Consider the following 21767-nt stretch of genomic DNA (forward strand, 5'->3'; position numbering starts at 1 on the left):
AGACCCTATACCATTTCAGACAAACCATAGAGGCCCTCACAGTACAGGAACAAATGTGACTGATGCACAATGTGAACCTGTGCAAAGGCCCTTTAGGCCACAGCTGCCACCTGTTCTTTGACTTATGAGTCCAAAAGGACTACCAGATTGTGCTTCAGTCTCACATGGAGAAGGTACACATTTGACAGAGAAAGTGAAACTGTCCACTGCAGGTCGGAGAGTTACATCTCAAAACATCTGGCTAAGAATCCCTGTGTATTATGTCTTAATGAGAACTAGTACATTTTTTCCTAGAAGGATCCACAATTTTAATAACTATGTGGCAACATTATGGAAGCAAAAAATAATAGAATAAAAATATTTAAGGCCAAAGTATAAAAATAGAATTTAACCATAATACATTTGTTTCAAGATGATATGCTCATTTTCTTAAAAGTACAAGCAGAGATATGGCTCAATTGAAATCTGAATTAAATGAACTCACAGTAGGTTGAGAAGTGAACTTGTCACATTTTCTGCTGTGTTAATAATTAACACTGACAAAGAATCACAGAAAGTGTTTCAAGAGTGACTGGACTTCACATTAATCCAAAAGGAAGATATTTAGAAATAATTACTACAAATGATTTAACTTAATTAAATTTAAATTCAAAATTTAAAATATAATCATGACTCTTTTTCGTGCAAGACTAAGATGAAGCTTAAGTGGCAGCAATATTTTCTATTATTACGGCTTGAGGACAAAATTAAATTCATTATACTTACACAAATGTTGGTTTTTTTCCAAGTCCCAGTTCTACTGCTCTTTACATGAGTTCAAGTAAATTTTTATAAACTTAAAAAATATTAAGCATTACATCAAATGTTAACAAACACGAGGGAGGCTTAGAAATGTCAAATCTGAATCTTTATTTGGATATTTTTCAACTAAGATAATTCCTACCATAAGGAAATCATATAATGCTTCATTGAACATATCTCAAACCTGTATTTAAAACTTACTATATCTTTTTTCTCCTTTTCCTTACTTTCATTTTGAAATTAGTTGATAAATTTGCCCAGAGACAAAAAGGCAGAAAATTTTATAGATTTAAAATGAATACATTTTGCAAGCAGATTACAAGTGTCAGTTTGGTCCCAGATGAGTAAAGTTCAATCACTCCTTTCTAAAATACCAAGATTTTTCAGTTAAGATTATTAAACATTTAAAATAAGGTGTATATCTATTTCATTTAACAGCAAAAAAATCTCATCAATGTCATATAATTTTCTTACATTAAACATGACAAACTATCTTGAAAGTTGTAAAATAAAAAGGGAGATTGATTTGGGATTACAGTATTACAAATCCCTTGGGAACTTTCTGGATCACCAAATTTACTTTAAAAGCCTTTCAGCCAGCCAGCCGGAATTCCTTTTCTGCCCTGCTTGGCTGGCATACCTGTGGAAGTGTGATGTGTGCATTGACACAAATGCACAGACAGCTGGGGAAACAAGGGTTGCTCAGTGCTTCAGGAGCACTTCAGTTGTACAACATGCCATGGAAAACACCCCTTTGAATGGTCTGCACAGCCCACACAACGGGAATGTTCTCCGGCTCAATGCGTGAGGTCATGCCTCAGGCAATCTTGAGTCAAATCACTTTGCAAGAAATTGTTACAGCAAAGTTGCTAAAAAGTGTATAGTCACACTGAACACCCTGTGTTTAGGGTTCAAAGACCAGGCAAGCAGGGTTATTAGATTTCTGAAAAAGATTGTGTTCTATAGAAAACCAGAGTTTGTTTTGATTTTAGCAGGCTAGGCCAGACTGTCCAGAACCTTCAATGTTGGAATCAGCCCAAGCAAATGCTTCTTTTCTCAAAATCTCCCAGTCTCCATCTAAACCTGTGTTGGTACTGCTCAGACTGAATTGAAATTGCTGGCCTACTTGGGAGCAAGAGGTAATCAAGAGCAATGTCCCTAGAGCAGGGATGGGATTCTACCAGTTCGCACCTATTCGTTAGAACTGGTTGTTAACATTCTAACCAGTTGTTAGAAGAAATTACTGGCCTAATCCTGTAAGGAAGACAGGAAGGAAACATTCTGGTGTTGCTTACAGAAACTGCCTCTCTGTTAACCCTTATTACATTCTTGGCAGGACTAGACTTCCTGTCTCAGGAACCTCTCTGGAGTTTTTCCCCCCTCCTTTGCTGGTACTTTGCTTGTGTGGAGTGACCATTCAAAGTTACAATGGCACTGAAAAAAGTGACTTATGACCGTTTTTCACTCTTACGACTGTTGCAGCATGAGAGGCCAGGCGAGGAGATGCGTGCCTTGATGTGAGTGATATTGAGTTGGGCATGCCCAGTCAATAACATGACCACCAAGCCATGCCCACCAACTAAGCCACGCCCACAGAACCAGTTGTAAAAAAATTTGAATCCCATCCCTGCCCAAGAGTACCCTATCCAAGGAACTTTTCCCACTGTTCTTGTAGTCTTTATCTTCTTTGATGTTGAAGTCAGAAGCAATAGCACTCTCACGGATTTGGAGACTGTGTCTAGGTTTCCAGGGCAGGGACAGATAATTCTCTTGCCAGGTCCAGTGGAAACCCCCTGCTCCTTCAAACTGGGGCAGGGCTGCACTTTCTGCTTGGTTCAGCATCCATATGGGCCACCTATGTTTCCTGAGTGCAGCAACTAATGATATCATCTTCCTCCCCTTCCCACCTTGGTACAAATACAGCCTTTGCTCAAATTTCCCAATTTGGTTCAAAATTTCTGGCCTGAACCATCTTACATCATTTGAAAGGGGGGGGGGAGGCAATCCACTTTGACCTGGTGGCAGTCCCAGCTCTGATTGGCTGCATTGCCTGGCACACCCACTCTCTCCTAATGGCTGCATTTGCCTGTGCCATTTTTTCCTCAGCTGCCAGGTTGCCATCATTTCTGTTAGTCAGGAGCTGCTATTCTTCATAATATTTCTATTGATTCAACAATTCCCAATTAACTCAATGAACTGTCCTCATCTGTCTATTGGAGGTCAGCCTCCATTCAACCCTTTCATATCTCAATGGACACTCTTTTTGGATCTGCCTAGGATGAGTGAAACATGATCCCCCACTCCTTACCCACAGTGCTCCCAAGCTTCCTTTCCTGTTTCTTAAGAAAACACCTTTAAGTTGCAGTGTAGGAACATTGCCACCTTATTTCTGGAGCTGAACTATATATATTCATTCTTGCTTCGGACTTCCCACAGACATAAAAAAAGAATTGGGGAAATGAAAGAATATAGCTCCTACTGCTTTGAATATAATAACATCAGAGCAATAATTAAAAGTGTGTTTGTGTGTGTGTGTGTGTGTGTGTGTGTGTGGTTGGAAGAGAAGAGAGAGATGAGTGAATAGAGAGAAAGAATTTGTATAAATTTCAGAGAGCACTAACTCTAGCATGTTGTGATGCTCTCTCCACAATGGTTCTTGAGGGCTGATACAAAAAAGTCCCATAGAAGCTCAGATTGTGCCCATGTGGACAAGGTGCCAATTGAAACTGCAGCTCATGTCCTGTTATATTGTACCCTCTAAAAGGACACGTGGACTCATTTTATAACTCTTTATCTGGCAAAATATTTGGGAAATTCTGATCTCTTTTATGTAGAGCTGCTGCTGTCAATAAGAAAGACAGAAGAGTCTGAATAGTGGATGTTTCAGTACTTGGAGACACCAGAATAAAAGAGAGAGAATTGGAGAAAATTACAAAATAAAAAGACCTGCAAATAGAAGGACTGTGGCAAAGAAAGCAGAGATAGTACCAATATTAAAAGGTGCCTTGGGTGAAATCCAAAATATCTGGAGCACCCCTTGAACACCATCAGCATTGACAAAATTACCATTAGTCAATTGCAAAATGCAGCTTTACTTGGAATAGCTTACATCCTGCAATGATACATTTAACCCCATCAAACAACATCTGCCTATCCATAGATAAGTGTGAACATCTGATGATGTGACCACCATAAATAATAATAATATTAATTGTCTCAAGGTCTTACTGAGACCCACATCTGCAATATGCATGGCTTCTACATTCCATATAATTCATACAGAATGCTATATTGTTAAGCAACACAAACTCCTAGAGAAAAACCCCCATCCATACTGATTTCTTATCTTCAGCTGCTGAAGCAAACCACTTTTATTTCAAACCCAGATAGCATATTAACTTCTAGTTTTAGAGCTGTCAATTCACAAAGCTCTGACCTTATCAAATAATTATTTGGGGTTAAACTTATCGCTTTTCAAATCTTCATTAATGTCTAACTTGGAAATCAGGCTGCCTTGTTTCCTCCTGTAGTTATATTTCACCTTTTCTGATTTGTCTCTGATGCAATCACTTTGCACCTCATACTTTTTCTCAAGTTATTGTGGCACATTTGCTGAGGTTTCAAGTAGCAAGGTGCAAGGTGCAGCAAAGATGGTTCTTTGCATGTTATCAGACAAAGAAGGAAAATTGTGTGGAAACTGAGATGTGGAATGCCTTTAGGCACCTATGACTTAAATAACATATATATACATGTGGGAAATGAATGTGGGAAAGAGTAGCTGTCCTTGGGGGGCTGATAAGAAAATAGGACTATTGCATCTGTAGTATAAAAATCTGCACAGGCACTGGATGGCAGTAATAGTAGGATAAAAATATCATTCTCTTTGTTGCCCTCTACCGGTCTTCTGGGTTTTTGAGAGCATACTGTATATAGTAACTTCACTTCCTCATCTGTTTTACTGCCTGCTTTCCATATCTATGATAGCTACTCCCTTGCTCGTTTTCTGCCTCTGGTGCCTGGATCATAGACTCATCAAGCTGGAATAAGCCATTCTAGGCCATTGATCCCAGCTGCTAGCTCAGTGCAGTAATCAAAAGGCAAGAAACTCAGCCAAATGGCCAGCCAAAATTTGCTTTTACAGAGAATCAATTCTAGCTAATTTGATTTGCTATTGACTTGCTCTTGCAATTCGAAAATTGTTTCTAACATCCTGTAGAATCTTTCTATAAATCAAAACCATTACTACAAATCCTGCAGTCTGAAACAGAAATTATGGCGTTGTTGTTGTTGTTGTTGTTGTTGTTGTTGTTGTTGTTGTTGTTGTGATATAATGCCAGTCACCCACTCTCCCCCAAAGTTATCTTTTCTCTAGGCTAAACACAAGCAGTAATTTAATCTTTGCTTGTAAGATTTAGTTTTGCAGCTTCTGTTCTTTTTATTTTTGTTTATGTATTAATCAAATTTATAAAGCCATTTGTTCCCCCCAAAGGGGACTCTGGGCAGCGCACGAGAGTTTTGCAACTCTTAAAAGGTAGTCCTCATAACTGGATACAGTTACAAAATAAACTACACATACAGGCTTCAGTAAATAGCTGTAATTGGGAACAGGAACTCTGTCGCTAAGCAACATGGTTATAAACAGGGGGAAAAATCACTTGGCTGTGCCAACTTACAATGCTGTTCCAGTTGTAGGCATTAAATGAATCCTGCAGTCATTAAGTGCAATGTCACATGGCCATAATTTGCAACTTCCTACCAGCTTCTCCTGGTTTGGAAGTGGACAGTGAAGGTCTCAAATGGTGGGCAGATGACTGCAGGACCCTGAATCATTGTAACTGCGAGTTGCCAACTGTTTGGATCATGATCATGTGACTGTGGAGACACTGTAAGGATCCCTGGCCATAAGTCTCCTCATTCAGAGCCATTTGTAACTTCGAATAGTCACTGAATGAGAGATTGCTAAGTGAGAACTACTTGTACAATTATTCTTTTCCCTGACTTGGAAGCTATCTCTATTGATGCAAACTCAAATGATGTTGGCCTTTTGCAGCAGCACTGCCTTCTTGATTCATAATCTGCTTCTAATCCACTATAATATCTTTTCACACACATATATTAAAAATTACATTACTTCTTATTCCGTACTTGTGCTTTTGATTTTTTTCCCCAAAAAGAAATGTCTTTTGTCTCCATTTATATTTGAACAATTTCCTTTCATTTTGTTTCTGCATTCTCTTTCTCAAGTCATTAATAGAAATGTTGAACTATACTGAGTAGATTGAAACTGTAAATTGTGAGTCATGCTGTTCAATGCCTCATGCCACTTTGGTGAGGAGCTTTTGATGTCTTCACCAAGGAGATATATAATTCAGCCCGTATTTAACTTCCTTCCTAAACAATGTTTAAGAACCATGTGTCAGTATATTATTAATTAACAAGAAGCTGCTGGAGAAAAGAAATATGACAATATTGAATGAGAGAGAGATAGGGAGGGAGGGAGGGAGAGGGAGAGGGAGAAGGGGACAGAGAGAGAGAGATTAGCTGGTTACCTCCTTTCTATCAATTTTTCAATAATTTGAATAATTTATTTCATTAAAAAGTACATTTTTGCTCTTTCTCACTATACAGATAGTCCTCAACTTATGGCCACAAATGAGCCCAAAATTTCTGTTGCTAAGTGAGACATTTATTGAATAAGTTTTGTCCCATTTTATGACCTTTCTTGCCACAGGTGAATAACTGAAGTTGTTATTTTAGTAACATGGTTGTTACTACAGTAAGTGAATGTGACTTCTCCATTGACTTGTCAGAAGGTCACAAAAGACCCAGAAGACTGCAACCATCATGCCAGGTGTCTGAATTTTGATCACATGACTTTTTTCAGTACTGCTGTAGCTTCAAACAGTCACTACATGAACTATAAGCTGAGGACTACTTAAATTGCCTCTGAAAGATTTCTTATGGGGGTTGATTTAGAAGGAGGGGTGTATGGAGTGGATTAAGGCAATCTATGATGCTGTTATGTTGATGAAATTTGTTTTTATTACTGTTAACTTAAGGGTAGTTATGTGTCCCCTTCGGAGGATATGCATTACACTTCTGCTCTGTGAGCTGCATTTGTTGCCAGTTTGCTTCCAGGTACAAATTCAAGGTGTGGTTTAAAACCCTACATGGCATGGCACCAGGTTATCTGAGCTACCATTTCTTCCTGATTATATTATCCTGTCCTATCAGGTCTGGCAGAAGAAGCATGCTGCAAGGTCCTGTCTGCAAAAGAATTTGGATGGAACCTAGGAGGAGAGTGTTTTCTGCCATTTGCACCCACCCTCTGGAACCTCATCCTCCTGAAAGTGAAGTTAACTCCATCCTTACAATCTGGTAGAAATCCTTAAAACTTGGTTTTTCCAGCACTCTGGAGATTCTTAGATAATACAGAGCCCACGTGTTATCTGTATTAAATGTAATATTTTTCCTGCTGTGGTTTTAACTTTATGTTTACTCTTTTAAATGTTTTGAATGGCTTTGTATTTGTTATGTGCTCCACAAAGTCACTTCATGTGAGTTGTGCAAAAACAAATGAATTTGATTTTATAATGACATAAATGAATTGACTTATGTGAAATATATTAAAATGTTTCAAATGTGATATTCCTAAACCTCTGTATAGTTTGCATATTTCTTGATTTTTAATAATGTGTAAATGAAGGAAAAAAGTTTATTGTCATTTAGGAAACCAAGGGGCAATGGAATAGAGATTTTACCTCTATAAAAAAGGAGGAGCATAGTCATTTTAACAGCTGCTTGTCTATCAAACAGTAATAATGAAAATGTTGGCATGACTTCAGTTGTGTTTTAATCTTCAGCAAAAGAGGTCTTAATTACATATTTATAATTGATGTGGAACCTTTGTGATAATTACTCTTCCATCCTTTGGTCCATTTCAATATGAAGTCCAGGAACTTCTTGAAGCTGTTTTATTATTCTTTACTGAACTTAATTAACAAAGCAAAGATTTATTACAGTCAACTTATAAACCAACAATTGCATGAAATTTATTTTAACTTAGAACTGCAATTATACCTAACTCTTTAAGAAAAAGGACCATATCAAAGAGATTAATTGTATTATGTTCAATTTTTATTTTGAAACCCTTAATACTAATATTATTCGTACTACTCAGTGTTAATGTTTCTTTAATTATATTGAGTAAAATAGATGAGAATAGGTATATTTGTCTGGTGCCCCTCTTTATTCAAAAGTTGTGTATCCAATTCATTGATACTAATTGCTGTTTGTGTTGGTGAGAATAGTGATTAATTATAGAAATTAACTTGTGTTCCATTTTCAATAACATTTTTTAAGAAATAGAGCTTCTACCTGCTTGAGATAAAATGTAATAATAAGAGAGCCAATAAAGCTTTGGTATATCTGGTATATTGCATTTGTAGTGGAATGGCTGAGCCTACGAAGAGAAAGCTGGAGGTTTCAAAATTCATCTCCCAGAAGAGATACAAATCTTTATTTAGCCCTTTTTTGGTGGTATTTGTTAGTGGTTTGATACAGATAGTCCTTGATTTACAACCATAATTGGGACAAGAATTTCAGTCACTAAGTGATGTAGTACTTAAGTGAGTCAGCACATGACCAAAGCTCATTTTATGATTGAATCACATAGTCACTACTGGAGTCTGTCTTCCTCAATTGATTTGTCTTGTTGGAAGCCAGGTGGGAAGGTCACAAATCATGACTATGTGGCTGCTAGATACTCTAACCATTTCAAGTGTCAGCTAGCTGCCAAATATCCAAATTGTGATCATGTGTGATGGGAATAACTTCAAGAACAGATTATAAGTCACTTTTTGTGAGGTAGTCATAAATTTGAACTGTTGTTAAATGACCAATTGTAAATTGAGGACTATCTGCAGTTCTTACTGCCACCATTTAAATTGCAGCAAGGGAAATACTGGGAATCAATTAATCAACTAAATATAAAAATATATGTAATTTGATGAATTTTAAGCTTTAATCAAGTTAATCATGTTCAATTTGCTATGTGCATTTAACAACATGTAATTCCTTCTCAATGCTCACTGAGAATTTGCTCAATTTGAGTTGCCTGCTAATAGAACTTGACTCTCAGGTGTATTTAGACATTTGTCCCTCCTTAGGTCTATAGTGTACATTGACTCAACAACAATATACCTATCTTCCAAAATGCTTTTGATAAATATTTTGTGGGGTTTTTTGGAATCAATCAAAGTCTTCTGCGAGATGAGGGTTTTGTGGAAACAAAACTGTGACTTAATGGTGTGACACGGCGTGACTTTGGTGTGCCTATACCAGACATTTTGTGCCATGGACACAAAGCAATTTTTGTCAAAGAGAAAGGATGCAGAATAAGAAGAAATGGAAAGCAGAAGCTTCTGATATCCTCTGCAGCAAATACTGTATAAGGTTGATCACAACTTTTCTCTTACTTTATAATTACAAAAAAGCTCACATTTTTCCAGTATCGCTTTATGATTAATCGTCAAACCACATCATATTTCTTTTTATTCTTTCTTGGTGCACTTTTGTTTTTCTTTTTTTCTATTTGTTCTCTCCATTTTGTATTAGTTTACATTTTGATGAAATTTATTTTGTCAAAAAGACTGTAACATTCTTTGAAGGGGCACTGCAAGACATTTCCTCAAGCCTCCATAGAATTGGATCACCATGCATTTTCCGAGGGCTGGATAGTAGTCAAGAGAGGGAAGGTAGTTAAAACTGGTGGGTAAGACCTACCAGAGGGCCACCCAGAAGACATACAGACTAATTTTGATATTCCACAGTCATACAGGCACCTCAGTGAGGAGGTAAGGTAGATAGCAACATCCCAAAGGATAAGAGATCCTGAAGAGCCAGCTCAATTTAGTGAGCTGGCCAAAAAAGGACATGGAAACTGCTGATGTGAAGACCTGGAAGTTCCTCACAATGTACAAAGATTTTCACTCCAAATCCAAAATCCAAATTGCACACCAGCAATCAAGAGGGAGAGTGGGGTCTGGTAAGTGGCAAAGCCATTGTCATCCAGGAGAAATATATAGGAACTTTTGCATAGAACATGGACTAGACCCTCCGAAGTCCAAATGAAGAGATCCCACAGAAGGTCATGGAGAATAAGAAAGAGAAGATCCTGTAGAACATCCATATCCAGTCAGACAGGCAAGTAGCCAATTGACCAGATAGTGTGGTAGTAGGCAAGGACCAGAACACAATGGTGGTAATAGATGTAGTGTTGCCAAGGGACTACGAGAAGCTGGATAAGTATCAGGGCTTGAAGGAGGAACTAGAGTTGATTTGGAAAGTAACCGTAGTGGTGGTAGGGACTGCTAAGCTGGAGCAGGGGCTCCAACAGCTCCCAGGAATGACATCAGAGGTCTCTGTCCAGAAGACTGCAGGACTGGAAAAAGCTAAGATCCTGTGCAGCTCTTAAATTCCTAGGCTTCTGGTAGAGGATCTGAAATTGAGGAAGACACATACCACCCATAGAGATGAGAAGGGTTAGGTTAATGATAAATGATGTTTTTATTCTCCTTATATAATGTAATTTTCCAAAATGCATTTAGTAAAAATGTACCAAAAATGGTACAGACATCAACAACAATTGCCCCCTCACTATCAACCCAAAGAAGAATATATTTCCTTTGGAGGGAGTTTCCTTAGCTGAGAAATCTCATTGAAATCGGATTTATCAGCTTCTCAGCTTTATGAATTACAAAAGACGGGAGCAAAATGAATTAATTAAGCAATTGGATGCTCTAGATCAGCGTTCCTCAACCTTGGCAACTTTCTGATGTGTGGACTTCCTCAGTAGGGGAATTCTGGGAGTTGAAATCTACACATCTAAAAATTGCCGAAACACTGCTCTAGATAATCACATCTCCTGGCACCAATGACTGTATATTGAGATATGTTATAATATTTATTTATTTCCATTCAATTAAGGCAGTGCCTGACTCTAGACAAACTCTGGGTAGCTCATAATATAACAAACAACAAAAACACAATCCAAAAATTTATGGGATCTGGTCTCTTGGTACCAAAAGCAGTTCCATCAAGGCACTCCATCCATCTTTTCCCAAGACCTAGGAGGACAACCAAATTTTTGTGGCCCATGTTACACCATTGTTCTGTGAGCTCCACTGGCTTCTGGTCTGAGTTAAAGTCCTGTGTGGCATGGGTCCAGGTTACTTGAGGAACTGACCCATTTCTCTTGTGCTGGCAAAAGTGGCATGCTGCGGGCCCCATTGTCCAAGGAATTCCAGCTGGTGGGGTCCAGGACACAAGCCTTTTCTGCCATGGCTCCAGCCCTTTGGAACATCTTAACCACCCCACTCCCCAAGTGAGATTGGCTCCCAGCCTCTCACCTTCCATAAGGGCCTGAAGACCTGGTTCTGCCAGACGTCTTGGTGACCCAACGGGGGAGCATCACACTGAAGATGGTTGATAGATTATGACAAAATCCTACTTCCCACTGCATATCCTGTTCCTCCCTTTTCAGCTTTTAACTGTAATTTTACTCCTGATTTTAATTCTATTTTATTGTCTTTAGAAATATTTATGTTTTAAAGTTTTAGAGCTTTTAACACTGTAAGCCACCCAGAGGTGAGATGAGTAGCAAACAAATTAAACAAAGAAACAAATAAATAATGAATAAATAAATATTGATATACTTATTATTTAATTAATAAATAAATTTATGAAATAAATATAATGTTCTTATTAAATAAATATAATATCTCGATAGCTACAGTAATACTTGTTCATATTATAGATCAGATACTTCAGACAAGGAGATGAATATGACATATAACTCCATCAGCATGTTGGGCAAAGCTTAAAACCTCTCATTTTTCAATCATATCTGATTCTTAGAGACTGACTGGACAAGTCCTTGCAGTTTCCTTGGCAAGGTTTTTCAGAAGTGGTTTACCACGTCTGTTAAGATTCATCTGGATCTTGAGCCTATCTTCTAGGGTGTTGGCTATTCCTGCCAGTTTAGTGTCACCTGCTAATTTGACGAGTTCCCTTTATTCCCTCATTTAAATAGTTTAGATGAGGGAATAAAGATGTTGAAATGTACTGGGCCTAAAAAGGAACCTGGGGGTGCTTACTTCCCTCCATGTAGACATAGTTCTATTGAGTATGAATTGTCACCCACGTGTGGTGATGCTGTCTATCCCACATTTTTTTTTCGCTTACCAAGAAGTAGGTTTTCAAATGCCTTGCTGAAATCCAAGTATATTATGTCCACTGCATTTTGCTGGTCCACTAATTTAGTCACTTTAACAAAGAATAAAATAAGATTTGTTTGGCATGATTTATTTTTGACAAACCCATTTGTGAAGTTACTGGTTATAACTTTGCTTGCTTTTAGGTGTTCAAAGATCTATTGCTTGTTTATCTTTTCCAGGATCTTCCCAGGTATTGATGTCAGGCCGATCAATCTGTAGTTTCCTGGATCTATTTTTTCCCTTTTTTTGAAATTGGGAACCACATCAGCTCTTTTCTGGTTCTTTGGTAGGATCTTTGAAAGATGTGGTACAGTGATTCTGAGATCACGTCTGCCCAATTCCTTCAGAACTCTGGTATGTAATCTGTCACTTAACAACTGTGTTAATAACTTAACAACTGAAACAATGAAAGTTGTAAAATGGGGCAAAACTCACCTAACAACTGTCTAGCTTAGCAACATAAATTTTGGGTTCAATTGTGGTCATACGTTGAGTTGAAGAAATTACCTCTTGAGAGTGAAAGCCAAAGCCAAAGCTTGCTTGAGCATCTTAAGCAAATTCCTCAGCAGCAATTACAATACAAATCAGTAGCTTTGTATAAATCAGTGGGAGGTACTAATCTTAATTATTTGAAGACTTTAAAGACTTTTAAGGTACTTTGTGGCTTATTGTAAGTTTAAATAGAGAGCTCCAGTGATACTCCTCCTTCACCCTGACATTTCTTCTGCAAGCTGTTTATTGCTTTAAATAAAAAAAAAAAGTGTGCTAGTTAGGCAGTTATATCCTTAAGACGATCACTTTATTTTTTCTATCTTTATCAATATTCTCTGCTTTAACATCATTTTCAATTTCAGTTATATCACTTATCAAACAAAATAATGAAGTTGTAACATAGCTGTACTAGGTCCCATAATCTTAACATTTCAATTCTCATTATTGAGATTATCAACTTTGATATTTCTATTTCTAATAAGCATGTTTTTGGAGACTAACAAAGTTGTTATTTCTTCATTTCTAGAAATGTAATCATAACATCTTAGTCTAGGATCTTCTAAGCAGGTCAAGTATATGATTAGGTGTATATTGGACTTACCAATTTCTGGAATTTCTTCAGCTGCATGTAGTTGAAAATCACCATGAGTTAGAATGAGTATAAACACTTTTTGGATTGGATCCTTGGCAGATAATGTAAAAACAATTTTATAGCACAGCATTATAGTATATAGTTGCTGGTGATCTGCTTATTTATTAATCTATTTGTGTGGCCGCCTATCTCATATGATGACTCTGAACAACTCACAACAATCCATAAAACATAGCTTATCCTCCCCTCACCAACCCAGGCTCCAGACTAATCACCCCTTTGCAATTCTTCTCTCTCTAGCCCAATGCTTGTATGAAAAGCCAGGTCTCTCTCTTTTTTTTTTTTGGTACCAAGATGAGATCCTCAGACCCCTTTTATTTATTTGATTTGCCAATTGTTTACAAGATAATAAGTATAAGTGTATACATAGTTGTGAATACACGAAATGGGTACATATAAGAAAAATAAAAGAAGAATAAGAGAAACAATAGGACAGGGACGGTAGGCACATTGGTGCGCTTATGCACGCCCCCTACAGACCTCTTAGGAAAGGGATGAGGTCAATAGTAGACAGTCTAAGGTTAAAGTTTTTGGGGTTTGGGGAAGAAACTACAGAGTCGGTAGAGCAGGGATCCCAACCTTTCGACGCCGCGCCCGGTTCCGGCGCAGCTGGCGCCGCGCCTCGCGTCAGCTGGCGCCGCCATCTTTTGAAAAATCACTTCCGTGACGTCACGAGTGATTTCGTCAGAGGCGCTAGCGCTGGTGAGGGTAGAAATGGCTTTCACCCGGAAAGCTCACTCCTGGCGCCGCCATCTTTTTGAGAAAATTGCTTTTTTACCAAAGATGGCGGTGCCCAGCAACCAGCGGCCCGGTAAGGCTTATTGCTCCGTCCGACCGCGGTTGGGGACCCTGGGGTAGAGTATTCAGACATTGACCACTCTATTGCTGAAGTCGTATTTCCTGCAATCAAGTTTGTGCGGTTAACTTTGAGTTTGTATCTATTGTGTGCTCTTGTGTTGTTATGGTTGAAGCTGAAGTATTCATTGACAGGTAGGACATTGCAATGTATGATTTTATATACCATGCTTAAATCAAACCGAAGACGGCGTAATTCAAGGTTTTCTAGTTCTAGAATTTCAAGTCTGGTGGCATAAGGTATTCTACAATGAGTAGAGGAGTGGAGAACTCTTCTTGTGAAATATTTCTGGACTTTCTCAATTGTGCTAATATCAGATACGTAATGTGGGTTCCAGACTGATGAACTTTATTCGAGTATTGGTCTAGCAAATGTTTTGTATGCTCTGGTTAGTAGTGTGATATTACCAGAGAAAAAGCTACATAGGATTAGGTTAACAACTCTTAATGCCTTTTTGGCTATGTAGTTGCAGTGGGCTCTAGCACTTAGATCATTAGAGGTGAGTATTCCAAGGTCCTTTACAGAGCTTGGGTCATCAACAAGATCTTGACTATTCAGCTTGTATTTTATTTTCTGATTTTTTTTGCCAATATGTAAGACAGAGCATTTATTTGTTGAGATTTGAAGTTGCCATTTGTTTGACCATTCTGATACATAGTCAAGATCTTTTTGTAGGGTTGCAGTATTGTCTGTGGTATTGAACAGCTTTACATCATCAGCGAAAAGAACGCAATTGCTCTTAATATGATCACAGAGGTCATTTATGTAGAGTATGAAGAGAGTTGGTCCTAGAACCCTGCCTTGGGGGACACCACTATTGACACTATTGACAGGTACAGAATTTGATAGGATGCTCCCAATTTTGACCATTTGTTGTCTGTTTGCCAGGAATGCTACTATCCAGTTATGCAGTTGTCCAGAGATACCATAGGATTTTATTTTTAGGAGTAGTTTGTCGTGTACCACTGAATCAAAGGCTTTACAGAAGTCTATGTAGATTGCGTCTATTGCTTTGCCCTGGTCGAGTTGTGTCGTCCATATGTTTTTGCAGTGTAAGAGTTGCAGATTACAGGATAGTTTTTTTCTGAAACCAAATTGTTTATTGGAGAGTAGGTTGTTTGTCTCTAAGTGGAGGATGATGGATTGGTTAATAATTGATTCCATGACTTTACAAGTGACGCAGCATAAGGAGATTGGTCTGTAATTTTCAACTAGGCTTGGGTCTCCCTTTTTGAAGATGGGGATGACAGTGGCTTGTGACCATAGGTTAGGCAAGGAGCTGGTCCTGAAAGATTTTTCAAAGATTATGCTTAGAGGTTTGGCTATGGCAGTGGATAGCTTTTTTAAGAAGTAGGCACATATTCCATCCGGTCCAATAGATAGAGATGGATTTAGATTGCGTAGTGCTTTTTCAACATTGTCTTCTGTAAAATCGATATGTATTAGATCATTGTGGTTATCTGTGGTACGGCTAGGAAATACTGGGCATGATCCATTGCTGTTTACAAATACTGAGCCGAAGAATGTGTTAAAGATGTTGGCTTTAATGGTGTCATCGTTGCAGTCTTTACCGTCAGGTCCTATCAGGGGTGGGATGGACCTTGAGTCTTTTAGTTTATCTTTATCTTTATAACTCTCTGGGAAGCCAGATGAGCAGAGATCCCTCAGATCTCAGATGGGAAGCTGTTTCAAAGGTGGTCATCATGAAGATGCACTTTTGAGGTCCGGTCTGATGACAATGTTTAATAGAAGGGACCTGGAGTGCACCCATCATATCTAACCTAGTAGGATGGGAAGATACTCTCAGGGAGAGCCAGGCCTGAAAGTAATATGGGCAAGGTCTTTAAAGATGATAATCAGCACCTTGAAATTGATTCTTATAAATAAAAAATGTTAAAAACAAGGGGAGAAATGCATTGATAGACACAAATTAAGAATAAAAATGGCAAGGATAAAAAAAAAACTGAATGGGAATGAAAAGAAAGAAACAGCAATAGCACTTAGACTTCTATACCACTTCACAGTACTTTATAGCCCTCTCTAAGTGGTTTACAGAATCAAGCATATTGCCCGCAACAATCTGGGTCCTCATTTTACTGAGCTTGAAAGGATGGAAGGCTGAGTCAACCTTGAGCCAGTCAGAATTGAACTGCTGGCAGTCAGCAGATTTAGCCCGCAATACTGCATTCTAACCACTGCACCACCAGCCTCAAGAAACCACACAACCCAAAAGGGGATTTACTCAGGCTCACCAAAGGCATACTTTACAGTGTAAACATTTCCAATTCTTCCAACTCACCAGAATACAAGTAACAAGTTCTAAAAGCAGTTTGATCCTTATCAGCTCAAGGTTGAGGGCCCAGATTGTTGGAGCAATATGTTGACTATGTAAACCACATAGAGAGGGTTGTAAAGCACTATGAAGTGGTATATAAGTCTAAGTGCTATTGCTATTGTCATATCTATTTTGTAGCGTTGTAGCATCACACTTAATTGGAGCAAACTGAAATAATTTAAAAAATAGAATTTGATTGGACAAAGACAATATTGTGCCACCCTTATAGGATCAGATAGAATTCCACCTGTAGTAGTGTTGAGTTATTTCACATTTACCTCTATCTGCTCAAACATAATCCACACAATTAGGTCTTAGTTAGAGGAAAAAAATAAATGTGGTATTCTAACAATTTTATTTGCATATAAATGTAAGTAACAGCAATGAAAGGCAATTAAATGAAACATATATCTTGCAGAAAGCCTTGTTTGAGTAAGTGATCTCTAGCATGAAGATGTAATATATAGAAACTTGAGGGAAACTATGGAGTTCAAAGATAAGAACAGAAATAGCTATGTGGGTGCTCATGAAAAACTAACACCTCCATTTGGAACAAAACATCTTGCAATAATCCTCGTAAATATTACTATCTACCTTGGAAGAATATTTATTTTATTCCATTTAGAGTCAGAGGGCAAATTTAAAAAGCAAAATAGCAAAATGCAGACAGAACAGGTAAAAGTATAAACTAGCACAAATATAAACTAAAGATACATGGACTGACAGTTATATATTTATAAACTAAATGTCAGGGTTCCAAGTAACACCCCCAATGGAATCAAACCTCTGAGGCAAACATCTTCCTCAAAGCACAGATTTATTAGGCATGTCATATTGGCACATCTGGGGAAACCCAAATCTAAAATCTCCCCCCCCCGGGTTTCCCCCTAGTAAAAAGTTACAATTTTCCTCCTCCTGCACCTTCAGACCCTCACATGGTCCGATCAGGTCACAGTCCAAAGTTCACCCAGACTCAGTCCCTGCCTCTTCGCACCTGCTGGGAACGTCCTTGGCTCACAGAGGAAAGAATTTTATTTTGGTTGCAAAGCCCTTGTTATCTCTACCTCCCCCCATCCTGCTTCCCCCAGCTCTCCCAGCCACTGCAGCCCTGGAGACGCTAAAAGAAAATGGCTCCAGGGCTGACACTAAAAATGCATAGTTATATAAATAATGGCCTTACAATTACCAGTTGGATCCCAGTTATTGTTTTAAGGGCTGCATGTGAGCATGTGCAGTGGCAATCTAAATAGGGCCTGTTAAGGGCGTCCCCTCCTCACTTGGTGGAATAGAATAACAGAGTCAGAAGGGACCTTGGAGGTCTTCTAGTCTAATCCCCTGCTTAGGCAGGAAATCTTATACCATTTCAGACAAATGGTTATCTAATCTCTTCTGGTACATCTGTGTGGACAAGGTGATAATCTCACTTTATGGTAGAGGCAGCAACAAGAGGAAATGCACCAATCAAATGTGTGTCTATGTTTTCTGTATTCTGTACTAAACTTCTTTTACAGAAATGGAAGAGGAGGGGATACATGACCAGCAACAGCCTGGAGATTATGGATGAAGGATTGGAAGATATAGAGGGAAAAGAGTTGCTTGTTGGAAACATGTAAGACTGAAGTGACATGCTAAAAAGGATTTTTTAAAAATGGATTTACTACACTGAGTAAATGACCTCTGTTGAAATAATTATTTTTTAGTAATGAGAAGACAATTATACAAGGAAAGATATATTTATTAAGGATGTATATGTTTATCTGTGTTGGAATATACTCCCTCCCTCCTGGGAATCTGGTCTACATCTATTAATTTTGATGATTGGTAAATATGTGGGCTTAAAGAGTTAAGTTTATGGTGAATTGTATCTTCAGTGAGATTTTTATAAAAATGTAAAGACAAAGTGTAATTGAGAATATGGATCTTTTGCTATGATAAATGAACAGAATGGGGGAAATATGGGACTTCTTTTTTTAGGATTATATTGGTGTGGTGACATAATGTACAGAGATGAAAGAAATAACAATTAGTAACGAAAGAGTGGATTTGAAAAAAATGAATTGATGGAGAAGTTATTATTGACTATTTGGTTATTTTAAGATTTTATTTAGGTTTATTTTTAATATAAAGATTATTTTTATAATTATTTGATAATGAGCATTTTAATTAATCACTGGATAATTAGATTTGTTTAAGATTGTAGAAATATTAGATATGTTGTTAGAGTTAGATATTGGTTATATTATTTTTAATTTAGAATAAGAGATTACTTAATTATATATCAATATCTGAATTGATGAAAGTTGGAAGTTATTTTTCTAGTTTTTTTTTCTCTTTTCTTTCCCACACTTTTAACCTTCCAGCTTAATGTTTTTTTTTTAAAAAAAAGAAGAGATAACTTAGGATTCACATATGAATAAACCAGGTAACAACAGTTCATTGCAAAATTAAGGTTAAACCATGACAACTGGACCTAAGTTTATTAAACTGACACATTTCATTACTCATCCAAGTAACTTCTTCAATCAAAATGACAATTTTTGATTAAATATAGACTTCTATGCTTAACCAAAAATTATCATTTTTTTGACTGAAGAAGTTACTTGGATGAGTAACAAAACACCTCAGCTTAATAAACTTTGGTCTGGTTGCCATGATTTAATCTTTTACATGCTTTTGGCCTAGATGATTGAGTTTACATGTACATATATTTCATTGCAAACCATTTTATACTTTCCTCTCTCCCTTTGTGCTTGGAACTTTTATTTAAATATTTTGCTGTTTTTAAAGTCATGAAGTATTACATGATTTAAAAATATAATTTGCAGTTGTTTTAGAAAATATGCATTTGAGAGGAATAAAAATTGTGCTATAAATAATTAATAAACATGAATCCAACTTCCTGATGAATCTTTATTTTGTGACAAACCTAATTAGATTTCTGTTGATATGAAAAGACATATTTGTTATGAGAAATTCTTGCAAAAACATTTTATTACACAAAAATAAATACTAGTAATATTCAGAACTTGTTTTATAGCCATTTTAATATGCAGTTGATACTGGTTCCTGATTAATGTTTTTAAAGGCTTTACTGTTAAAATTCTTTAAAAACAGATTGTACATAAAATGCTAACATGCAATTGAATAATAGAAGATCTAGTTCTTTATAAAAAAATGTCACAAGTACAGGTCGTAGAATCATAGGGCTGGAAGGGATTTTGGAGGTCTTCTAATCCCCTCCACCCTGCTCAAGGCAGGAGTACTTATTCCATCCCAGACAAATGGTTGTGTAAGCTTTTCTTGAAAACCTCCAACAATGGAGTACCCACAACTCCGGGATGCAAGCATTTCCACTGATTATTCATTCTGTCAGGAAATTCCTCCTTATTTCAAAGTTGGATCTTCCTCTGCCCAGCTTCAACCCATTGCTTCTTGTCCTGCCTTCAGGGGCTTTGGAAAACAAATCAACCCCCTCTTCTCTATAACAGCCCTTCAAATGTTGGAAGACGGCTAACATGTCACCCCTAAGCATCTCTTTGTTAGGCTAAACATAGCTAGTTTTCTTAGCTGTTCAACATATGGTTTAGCCTCCAGACCATTTGCTAAGAATTGGGCAATGTTTCTTTAAGGAGCAGCTTTCTGATTCCTCACCCCCCACCATCTTGCTTAAAAAGTCTGTGCTGACCAATTGGCCCCCATCTTCACCCGAATCTTCAATAAATCACTAGAGGTGTGCTATGTTCCTTCTTGCTTCAAATGCTCTAAATCCCAGTGCCAAAGAAGCCCTCCATCAGGGAACTGAATGACTACAGATCACTTGCTCTAACATCTGTAGTTATGAAAACCTTTGAAAGGCTAGTGCTGTCCCACCTGAAAACCATCACGGATCCACTGTTAGACCCCATGCAATTTACATACTGAGCAAATAGATCGACAGATGATGCTGTTAATATGGCCCTGCACTACATCCTACAATACCTTGAATCTCCAAATACCTATGCAAGGGTCCTCTTTGTAGACTTCAGTTCAGCATTTAACACCATCATTCCAGACATTCTTCTAACTAAACTAAACCAGCTAGCAGTACCTGAACACACTTGTAAGTGGATCATAAGCTTCCTAACAGACAGGAAGCAGCAGGTGAAGCTAGGCAGAATCACATCTATACAATTAGCACAGCCCCCCCAAGGCTGTGTACTTTCTCCACTTTTCTTCTCCCTATATACCAATGACTGCATCTCAAATGATCCATCTGTTAAAATACTGAAGTTTGCAGATAACACAACAGCGATTAGTCTCATTTGAGAAAATGACGAATCTGCATACAGACAACTTGTTGTACAACTTGCTTCATGGTGTAACTGGAACTTGCCTCATGGTGTAACCGGAACAATCTGGAACTGAACACACTCAAAATTGTAGAAATGGTGGTAGACTTTAGAAGAAACCCTCCCATACTACCACCTCTTAAAATACTAGACAACACAGTATCAACAGTAGAGACCTTCAAATTTCTAGGTTCTATCATATCACAAGACGTAAAATGGACACTTAACATCAAAAATGTCATAAAAAAAACACAAGAAATAATGTTCTTTCTGCGCCAACTCAGAAAGCTCAAACTGCCAAGGAGCTGCTGATCCAGTTCTACAGAGGAATTATTGAGTCTGTCATCTGCACCTCTATAACTGTCTGGTTTGGTTCTGCAACCTAATAGGACAGACACAGACTTCAGAGGATAATTAATACTGCAGAAAAAAACAATTACTACCAACCTGCTTTCCATAAAGGACCTGTATACTGCATGAGTCAAAAAGCAGGCTGTGAAAATATTTACAGACCCCTCACATCCATGACATAAACTGTTTCAACTCCTACTCTCAAGACGACACTATAGAGCATTGCACACCAGAACAACTAGAAACAAGAACGTTTTTTCCCCAAACGCCATCACTCTGCTAAACAAATAATTCCCTCAGCACTGTCCAACTATTTACAAAGTCTGCACTACTATTACTATTAATCTTCTCATCACTCTTTATCACCCATCCCTCCCACTTGTGATTGTATGACTGTAACTTTGTTGCTTGTATCCTTACAATTTATATTGACTCTTCCTTGTATGATTTCATTGCTTATTATACCGTATGACTATCATTAATTGTTGTACCTGATGATTCTTGACTCTTGATGAATGTATCTTTTCTTTTATGCACACTGAGAGCATTTGCACCAAGACAAATTCCTTGTGTGTCCAATCACACTACACCAATAAAGAATTCTATTCTATTCTTCTCTCTGTACTCTTTCTAGGGCCTTAACATCTTTTTTGGTATTGAAGTGACCAGAACTGGA

Source organism: Notechis scutatus, chromosome 2, assembly GCF_049901735.1.
Source record: "Notechis scutatus isolate UNSWTSFEM ecotype Mainland chromosome 2, rNotScu1.2, whole genome shotgun sequence".
In the NCBI taxonomy this organism is placed as follows: domain Eukaryota; kingdom Metazoa; phylum Chordata; class Lepidosauria; order Squamata; family Elapidae; genus Notechis; species Notechis scutatus.